Raw genomic sequence first — 9,664 nt, 5'->3', positions numbered from 1 at the left:
GCAAAATTGTACATCTCAATCCATAGTAGAGGTAGAATATGTAGTAGTAGCAGTCAATTGTTCTAACATTGTTTGGTTCAAACAACTATTGGAAGGAATCAAGGTAGAGATCAAAGATCCAGTTTTCATATATTGTGATAACACCAGTACAGTCAACATATCAAAGAATCCAGTAATACATTCCAAAACAAAGTGTATTGCTATAAAATATCACTTCCTAAGAGAGTTGGTGCAAGATAAAGAAGTCAGATTGGAATATGTGAATATAAAGGAATAGATTCCAGACATATTCACCAAGCCATTACCTAACGATGCATTTCTATATCTAAGAGGTAAACTAGGGGTCATTCCCCTATCTAAAATTTATTAAATAAATTTTAGTGAATGCATCAACCAAAACCTATTGAAGATCAATTAGTTGGTGCAAGAATTGGCAAGGGCATATTGCAAATGAATCAATACTTAAGGTACATTGGTATTTATAAAGTTATTATCTTTGGCATGTGCTATCAAAGAGGGAGAAGTTTACTGTCATATCTCTGAGAAATTTTTGGAACCAGAATAAAGAAACCACAGAGGGAGAAGTCTTCCAAACAAGAAGTATGTTGAAAGAGGGAGGATATTCTGAATGAACTTGGTAATTACCATTGAACATAGAATCCAATGAAAGAAAGAGCTCATTCTGATAGAGGGAGTTCTCAAATCTAAAATCCAAAATTTCATTGTGTTATGACATGTTTTGTTGCCATTAATGCCAAAGAGGGAGATTTTTTGATACAATTGGTTGATTGTGTATTGTCTTTGATGTTACACAAATGTCGCATCATTTGTAGTTAGTATATGCCAAGCTCACTTAGGTAGTGAAGACAGTTCTCAATGTCTATTGAGCATTCTTATATTTGCCTAGTTCAGAAGGTTGTGTCTATCGAGTACACTCAAGTGTCGAAGGAAAAGTTGCAGAAAGTGAGTGTTAACCAAGCTCACTCAGGTAATGAAGGAAATTTGGATGGAACCAATGCTAATTGAGCTCACTCAATTGCCAAATGATTTTCATAAGTTTTTAGTGTTAACCAAGCTTCTATTGGTTAACAAAGAAAATCATTTTAGAGCTAGTTTCTACCAAGCAGGGTCGGCTAACAAAGGATTTTCTTATTTTGTTGTATTAAGCTTAATTGATTTATCTATAGATTCTAGTCGACTAAAGTAATGAATATTGATTATTGTAAGTTGTATTTGAGCTGACTTAACAAAGTGGAAGATATAAGTATAAGGTCAAGTTGTGATTCAAAGTGTGAAAAGTGCAAGTGAATGTGCAAATTGTGATGATGTGATTGAAGATCTATTGATGAGCAGAGGAAACAAATTTGAAGGATAAGTAGAATATCCTTGTGGTGCAGCAAAGCCATATTTGATTAGGAAGGATCAAGTATAAGCCAGAATAAAATTAGTAATTCAGTTGCATTCAAATCAGGTCATCTCATTATTACTCTCTAACCATTGTAGTAGTGATCTAAGTCTCCTAATAGAGTTGGCTTAATAGCTATTTGCAAATCCTCTAACAAGGTGGAAATTCCATTGAATTATTCTTAAGACCTCTAACTAGGCCACTCCTGATAGGGTTATTAAATCCTTTAACAATTTCACACCTAATAGTGTGTTTTGTAACCTTTAACAGGTTGGCTCTTAACAGGGATCACTTTAGAAGAGTAAAAATCAGTAACTAGTTGCTATTGGTGGTTTTTCCCAAATTGGGTTTCCACATTAAATCTCGGTGTCAAATGTGTTCATGCTATTTTATTTTATGTGTTTGCAACTAAATAAAAGTAATGGTAATCATAGATAATATCTAAAGGTTTATATGTTAATCTTTTACCGAGCTAATCTAGTTATTACCAAGTTACAGCATTTTGTGTGTTTACCGAGCTTAAATAGTATTCAGTTATCCATTTGCATTTTGCACTGACATCTAAGGGATCTGGAATTTATTTATATAGTAACTGATTCACCCCTCCCCTCTCAATTACTCCTCTTATATTTCCAACATACTTATGTCTCGGTACCCTTTGAGATAGTTTTTTTTTCAGGTGTTTCCTTGACCTAGATGTTGGCTTTGACTTGTGTCTTGATATTTGTGGTGGTCTAATTTTTCATAGTGCAGAGAAATTCCAAAAATATGTGTGAACAATCATGTAATCCTTGTGTCCTATAGATTAGGGTTTCTCTTCTTATCATTTTTCAAAATCTTGTGTTAACCTACTTATGCCCTGATCTCTATGTTGTTTGAATTTTATTAAATTCTCAAGGTTTTTTATCAACATATTCTTCAAAATGTTCTACATATGTTAAAACCCTAGGTTTATTTTCAATTTTTTGAACGGGTTTACAAAATTCCTAAGTTCCTCTCCTTTACGGTTCTACAGTGTTGGGGTTTCCCGTAGGAGCGTTATGCTCTCTTTATTTTGTTTTCATGGTCATGCTTTACTAAATAGTGTACGGGCATAAAGGAATCCTTGGTTCATGGATATACGGTTGAGTATTTCATAACAGTGAAGTGGTGCACTTTAGATCTCTTCAATCATACGATGGATCCTACAACGAAGGTGCATAAAAGGTTTTCATGCTTGGTAAGTTTGTCTTATGGTTCCACGATGATGAGTTAGCCCAAATGAATGAAAGCTTTTCATTAAGGTACCTTGGGCTATACATTGTCCTTTTAAGCATATGGATGTAATAAGGTTTAAAGTGGTCATGTTTATTGACTTATGAGCGTACGAGTAACAAGTTGAGTAGATGAGCAAAAGGATGGATTGGTTTGGTTCACACCCTTATGTTTTACTGAGTGGTGTAAGATTGTAAAGACCCATCACATCATAAAAGGTATATCACAAATTATAAAAAAAGGTTTTACAGTTCTACACACAAGGGAAGCTCACAAGAGCAAAGCAAGTTTTGATTTTATCTATGTGCTTCTACTATTTTGGTTTGCAAACAACCGTAAAGTGATGTCATACAGAGGAATGTGTCATGTGGGACCTAATAACTTGCCACTTGGGCCTTGAAAAGAATTAATTAGGTTGCGATACGTCCATGTGTCAGATGGCCTTGGCCTTGGCCTGCGTGGAAGATAACTTAAGTCATTCTTTTTGCATGTGCTTAAATCAATGGTGATGTTTTTTCTAAGATCTGATCTGGGTCATTGATTTTTTGAAAACAAAAATTTTCCTTACGCTCTTACATTTGCAAGGATACTATGTGGACGAAGAGGTGTTTCATGTCTTTCTTTGTGGGTACAAAATTGGTTTAGCGTATGAGTGTAAAGGGTAAAATGAGGAATGAAGTGAATGCTTTACACTAGTACAAGATGTGTTAAAGCATAAGCATGTAAAGGTATGTTGAGAGGGTTTGAGATCCTATGATAAAAGGGGTCGTGTAGGAGCATAAAATGAATTGCAAAGCCATTCTTAAAGAACCCTAATGTTTCTATGCTTGAAGTTTTCTAAAGCATCACTGGACAAATGTAAGGGTTTGATAGTTGTATCTCTAGAGTTATGAGGATTGAAGGGCTTTGACTTAGAGTATAAGAAGAAGATCAAATTTGAAAAAGGAGGTTGACTGAGGTGTCATGCCAGTTAAGAAAAAAGGACAAATTCACCGTAGCCAAGTAAAAACAAAAACAAAAAGGTACTTTAGGATTGAATTACATAATTGATATTCTTTGCTGACACCCTACAAGGATGGTATTAAAGCTCGTGCATGCAGAATTTATTAAAGCTAGTAGATTGCATGATTAAAACTATAAAGATTTGATTGAAAGTTTAGAGTATTTTTCATTTCGAATAGCCTGTGTTTTTTGTTCTATAAATTCTCCAGGCGTCCATAGCTTTTTGTTCTATGTACCATTATTGTAGGAGTTTGAGATAGATTTGTAGAAAATAATGGTTGACATGGATGTTGAAGAGATTCCTACTGAGCAAGTAGAGGTTGAAGAGGAAGGTGATGATGTTGTAGAGGTCACACCAGAAGGGAAGAAGAAGAAGGGTATAGTAAAAACAGAAAAGAAATCAAGAGTCCAGAAGCCGAATAAGCATGCAGAGGATTGGTTGAAGAAACCTCTAGGGTCATCCAATGCAATTTCAGCTAATGACCATGTTTTCAAAGACCTTTACTTCTTATGCAAAGATGCAAAGTGCCTTAAGGTCCATGGGTTTAATCTATTCATGTATTTTTACCAGAACATAATTGAGAATGTACCAGTATGCAACCCATGGAACAAGAATATGGTGAATTTGATATTTCCTAAAGTATTTATTGATGTGGATTTGTTAAAGGCTTTGATAAACTCCTATAATCTAGTCATGAGGTCATTCTATAGACATAATGGGAGTATTTTATGCACACTTGATAGGACTTCTTTTTTGGTTTGGAGGGGCAAATGGATCTGCCCATAGATATTGATGATTTATAAGGAAAATTTGGGAGAAATAAGACTCATTATCTAAATAATGTGATGCTGCCCCACATCCCCTACAATGTAAAAAGGGTAGGGCAGATACCAAAGAAAGTAAAGGATCACTTGCCACTAAGTAGATTCAAAAACTACTTCAAGAATATAGTGTATGGATTACATAAAGTTTTGGAAAGTGATGGGGTAGAAGATTGCATGTATGGCTCATTGTTTGTGATAGCATGTGACATACAAAGCCTTTTCCACAATAGAGAATATGATTATGTGGGTTTCATTATGGATAGTATGCACCATTAGATTGTGAATGCCAAGAAAGGAGAGATGAAGGACTTCAAATTTCATCATTACTCATTGTTGATGCACCTGATCCTGTATAAGAATATTGGTTATATTAGTCAGGATTTCATTGATCAAACATCTAATGAATTTGGTGAACTGCATGTGCAATTATGGACTCACATTTGGGATAAAAAATTTCATTATTCAAATGCAATTGTATTTTTCAATTTGTTTAGTTCTACAATCATGAGGATGGTAGACCACACTTTCTTTAAGGCCCCTAATGTTTTGAAAACATTACTCAGACTTTCCTTTTTGGATGGAAAAGTTAAAATTGGATCATAATTGGGGTGATATATTTTTTTTAAAGGAGTGCACCTTGATGACAATTTATGCATGCCCACAGCCTCCCCATATATTACCCAAATATCTGCCTCCTAGGTTAGCTATTATTAAATTCTTTTGGCAATTTTTACTGATGAACAAAGAGATGATTCCTCCTTCCCTGCATAAACCTAAATTTGTCTATAGATTCTTTAAAGTAGGAGATTTTATAATTGGGAAGAATGATTATGAGGAGCTTAGTGAATATTTAAGCCAATATAAATTTTCCACTAGACCCTATAGAATGTATGACCCAAAAAATTATGTAACAAATGAGGTAAAAGCCATTAGGGGTTACATTCTACCTCCCAGAAAACCCATCATTGTAGAAGATTTAATTGCTAATATAGTAGCAACAGGGGAGGCTAATGAGTTACTAGGGAAGAATGGTGAGATCAGAAAAGTAGAAGAGGCCTTAAAGAGGACCAACCTAGACTTCAAGGGTTTTTACATAGATATCCCATATCCTAGCAATTTGAGGAAGATGATTCAGAATTTTGATCATATCATGGCCCAAATGCCAAGAGAGCCAGTACAAGAAGAGGCAACAATAAATAGGGATTCCCTTGAATCTAATGTCCAGTTGGAAGTTGATGTTGAGGAGGAGGAATAGCCATCATCTTTTACATAGGTGGCAAAAGGAAACAAAAGACAAAAAACATGCATATCCCAGAAAGGGTGGTGAGCAAAGCCCTACAAGTTATACTAGGAAATGATCAGTATTTTTTTGATATTAGGTAGAATTACTTGTAGGAAAGGGAAACAGAGGTAGGAAGAGCCTCAACTAATCTACAAATTGCAGCCTCCAAATTGGATGATAGACTCATCCAATCTGAGAAATTCATGGAAGATGATGATTTTATTAAATCATCTGAATTTAAAAGTTTTTTATATAAAATTAAGAAAAATGAGCTCACATTGAGCTTTATGCCAAGAGAAGACCCTGAAAAGAATAAAGAATTGGTGGATAAACTACTGCCATATGATACAGACAGTGAAACAATGACCCCTGTAGAAGCCAGGGAATTGGTACATAGAAGTGGCATGATTTTAGTGCTAGGAAGGGACATTGAAAAGGCCTTTGTACTTGACCAGATTAAGAGGCAATCAGTTATGAGGCTAGCAGCAGTGAAGGATTGAAGAGAGGGTCAGGTTTTAGTATAGATACTAACACCTTGGCTATATGGAGTGTTACCCCTAACACTAAGAAACCTAAAATGATGAATGTAGAGGAGACTGCTCAGGGCAATATGATTGTTTGGACATTGGATAGTACCACAGGCAAAGAGATTTCCAGCTTGGTTAAACACTTTGCACTCATGAATGAGGCAAAGGTGGATCAGATTAAGGATAGGCTTGTTGCTACATATAATGAATGCCCAGATGTTAGGAAATTGTATGAAGAAGAGCTCAAAACAAGTTATGTGCAAAAAAAAGAATAGAAGAGTTGGAGGGAAAGGTTCTGAGCCTAGAAGAGGAAGTTCAATCTCTAAAGGACCAACTCAAAACTGCAACAGAGGCAGAACATACACAAGGGAATGTGGAGGAGGTTAGGCACACAATTGAAGTAGAAGTCTAAATAGAGGATATACCCATAGGGGTAATAGTGTCAGTGCTAGTACCTATGGTGAATGTGGAAGATGAGGTTCCTAAATCTGATAGTGCACCAAAGATGGGTGTAATGCTAATTACGCTAAATCACAAGGTAATCATCTTGAAGAGAATCTCTCAAGATGCATATAATGCATTCACCAACTTGCAAGTTGCTAAGAAACTATGCAAAGAAGCAGTAGTTTGGCTTGACCCCATTTTCCAGCAATGGGGACCTTACATGCAATTTTTTGGTAGGTTGATACCTCTATTAGCTAAGAAGCCAAACCTTCCTAATAAGGTCATTTTTATTAAAGAGGGTATGGATAAAGTAAAGGATTTGCTAAAATTCTTTATAGGAAAATTCACAATAATTTAGAATAAGATGAAAGTGTTGATTAATGGCTTTTATTCCTTAATCCTTTCAATCCTTAATTCTGATAGCCAAATAAAAGATTGGAATGAATGGTCTAGTTCTTTTGACCATATTGCAAACTTGACACATGTGGTATCCATTTTTGAAGGTGACACTAATGAGTTTGCTTTCAATGAACTCATTCATACTCTGTTCAAGATTGAAACTGAAATGAACAGATTCATTATAGAGGGAAAAGCAATCACAGATGTCAAGTGGCAGAAATTTGTTGGTGAATTAACAACTATCAAAGCATGCGAGTGGCCAACAAAAAGAGAAGTCATTGTATGGGAGGCAATCACAGAAATAAAGGCTTTACCAACAAGAGGTAGTTGAAGAAGAAGACAAAATTGAAGATTTGATGCTCCAGCTATCATGTGCAATTTTTTTTGCTTTTTCTGTTTGTATTAAGGTTTCAAAGATATTTTGAAAAGTTTTTTGTTTTATTTGTTGTAAAAGGACACCTGTCAGTCACATTTTTTCCTTTGTTTGTTGTAAATCATGCTTATATAAATGAGTTTTCAAGGCATTGTTATAGGTTCAAAGGCTTGTATAATTTTGCTTCTCTCAAGAAAAGTATAGTCGGTCCAGTTATATGTAGTTTTTTTGAGTTTACTTTCAATTATGTACTCTCTAATAATATATAGAAATGATAGAATCAGCAAGATATTATGAGCTTTTCATTGATTTTTTATTGGTCATTGTATCAATCATCTAAAAGGATAATACAAAGGGGTATTTACATTATATTTGTGTCACCAATTTCTATCTCCATTTTATGATTTTGTTTGGTTTGAAGTCATTTGAATAAGGTTTAATTGATTTCATGTAGTTTGGATGGGTTGTATACTGGTTCTATTGTTGCTTTTAATTCAAGGAATTATGTAAATGTTTCGGTAAATCAATAGAGTTTATGAGTTTATGAAATGGATATTTCATAAGAATGGAAATGGGTGATTGCAATTGATAGATTCATTTACAAGTTATTTGAACTAGATCTCCTACCAATAAGTTAACCTTTTGCCCAATGGATAAGGCACTGGTCACATAAATCAGAAGGAAGTATGAATAAATTCTACCACTACATATCAAATCAATTATAAAATCAAAATCATTTTTCATTCCATTTTGTTCAAGGTTATAAATGTTGGTCACCACTCATTTATGTCTAATTTTTGAGTCTTAGGTAGCTGCTATTTCTACAAATATTTGTGAACCCTAGGAGGATTATGACTAGATCTGCTTATGAGGGATGTATATGAATCTAAAAATGTCAAGAAATGGATAAACTATGTATGTGTCTAAAGATAGAAGATGAGAATCAGAATGAAACTAATATAATTCTCATACAATAGTATGCATTTGAATCATCCCCTAGGTATACCCCCCTTGGTTCTATAGAGCCTAAAGAGTAGAAAACCATCCTTGGTTTTGTTGAAGTTGGATCCAAGTGGTTTGCACATATAATTGTTAATAGGAAGTGGCTAATCCTTGGATTATGTGAGTTTTATCATTTTGGTATTAAGCATTTTGTTGTTCAGTAATTTCAAACACCAAAAATTTATATGGGACTTGAGTTTATCTCCTCAGCGTGGTGGGAGTGGACCATTTAGGTTCCACAACGTCAGGTGGTAGTGCATTTTCTTATACCATTAAGATCGAACCATTGGGTGTTGTTGCTAGATGTGTTTGTGCATATGTTCCTTTCTATCTAATCTTGTTTTTTTATGATGGATGGTTATACTCTAAGTGTATTGTATTTGATTTCATAGATCTTACGAGATGATGTAATCTATTCTATGATGTATATTCTTTCAACCTCTCATATCCTATGACTTGTATAGTGGATGATTGTGTATTATGTTTATTGCCAAGTGGCATCCTGTAATTGTATATTATTTAAATGGATTCATACTTTTAGTTACTCCATGATGTGGAATTGTTATGTCTTAGATTTAATATTAATAAAACTTAAATGTGATTCATTGTCATGGGACCCTTAAGAGATGTAATATGTTTATGATAGTTGTTATGTATGTGAGTTAATACTTCCACTATAATTTATCTTTTGTTGTTATTGCTTCCATTGTATTATCTATTGTTTTTAAGTTGTTTAATTATTATCTTTCAAAAAAAAATGTTTGACAAACTTAGTGAAACTTTAGGTTAATTTCTTTTGGGTTCCCTGGCGGAGCATTGCAGAATCTAAAATCTTAAAATGGTTATGATAAATTAGGGATTTGGAAAATGGTAAAGTGATGTGCTAGTACTAAGTTAAGAGAATATTTGAAAAACACATAAGGAAAGGGATTGAGAAATTAGAAAAGAAAGGGATGAAAAAAAAGGTTAAATAAAATAAGAAACCAAACCCAGGATAGATAGTTTTCTATATGCAATCATACATAAAGTTTAGAATCAAATATATTATCTTTATGGATTTTATATATTACCTTTATTCATCTTTTGTATAAACTTTTTTACACATCATTTTTTTAGAATGTGAGATTAATAGCACTATTCGTGTTATTGTC

This window comes from Cupressus sempervirens, chromosome 6, assembly GCF_028749045.1.
Source record: "Cupressus sempervirens isolate cs-2001-9-10 chromosome 6, ASM2874904v1, whole genome shotgun sequence".
NCBI lineage: Eukaryota > Viridiplantae > Streptophyta > Pinopsida > Cupressales > Cupressaceae > Cupressus > Cupressus sempervirens.
The sequence above is the reverse complement of the archived record's forward strand: the minus strand, read 5'-3'. Positions refer to the sequence as shown.